Raw genomic sequence first — 1,190 nt, 5'->3', positions numbered from 1 at the left:
CACCATCCCCGCCATACACGGTGTTGATAGTGCACTGCTTCCCCTTCCTGAGGCGGCGGATGGTGGTCCAGAATTGCTTCGAAGCCGTCCGGAAGTTGTTTTCCATGGCCTCACCGAACTCCTCCCATGTCCGAGTTTTTGCCTCCGCGACCGCTGAAGCCGCACGCCGCTTGGCCTGTCGGTACCTGTCCGCTGCCTCAGGAGTCCTATGAGCCAAAAGAACCCGATAGGACTCCTTCTTCAGCTTGACGGCATCCCTCACCGCCGGTGTCCACCAACGGGTTCTAGGATTACCGCCACGACAAGCACCGACTACCTTGCGGCCACAGCTCCAATCAGCCGCCTCGACAATAGAGGCGCGGAACATGGTCCACTCGGACTCAATGTCCAGCACCTCCCTCGTGACATGTTCAAAGTTCTTCCGGAGGTGGGAATTGAAACTCTCTCTGACAGGAGACTCTGCCAGACGTTCCCAGCAAACCCTCACAATGCGTTTGGGTCTGCCAGGTCTGTCCGGCATCCTCCCCCACCAATCGCAGCCAACTCACCACCAGGTGGTGATCGGTAGAAAGCTCCGCCCCTCTCTCTCTGCTTTAAATGGAACTTAGATATTGGCTTTCACTATGTAAAAGCGCTTTGAGTCACTTGAGAAAAAGCGCTATATAAATATAATTCACAATTCACACTTCTTGACCTCCGTGTGCTCTTTGTGTGTCTTCACTTTCACTTTCACTTTGCGAGAGAACCCTTTTCTCCACCAGATGACTTCCGATGCAATACCCATATTGGAGCCTTGAGTATTGACCGATACCAACATTGATCTGATACGATATCAGCCCGTCTCGTACATATTTAGTAGTGTGGAATGTTAGAAAAGATGTGAAATGAGTCAAACGCTAACCTATTTACTTATGCTGTCTTTAAGTTGAAGTGGAGGGATTTTTTTTTTTTTTTTTAGCAACACCAAGTGTCCACAATAATTCATTTAGTTAAGCTCCTGATGCAGTAAGTTGAATTATGCGGACACGTTTGTTACTGCCTCTTTTCTAGTACGCTTCTGCCTTGGAGACTCTGTATGTGTAAATAATATGCAACTATAATTCTTTGATACTTGTTTATGTTGACAAATGGTATTGTTTTAGACTGTAATATTAAAGATATATAAATATATTAAATGTAGACGTACATAA

The sequence above is a fragment of the Nerophis lumbriciformis genome, linkage group LG01, assembly GCF_033978685.3.
Source record: "Nerophis lumbriciformis linkage group LG01, RoL_Nlum_v2.1, whole genome shotgun sequence".
NCBI lineage: Eukaryota > Metazoa > Chordata > Actinopteri > Syngnathiformes > Syngnathidae > Nerophis > Nerophis lumbriciformis.
The sequence above is the reverse complement of the archived record's forward strand: the minus strand, read 5'-3'. Positions refer to the sequence as shown.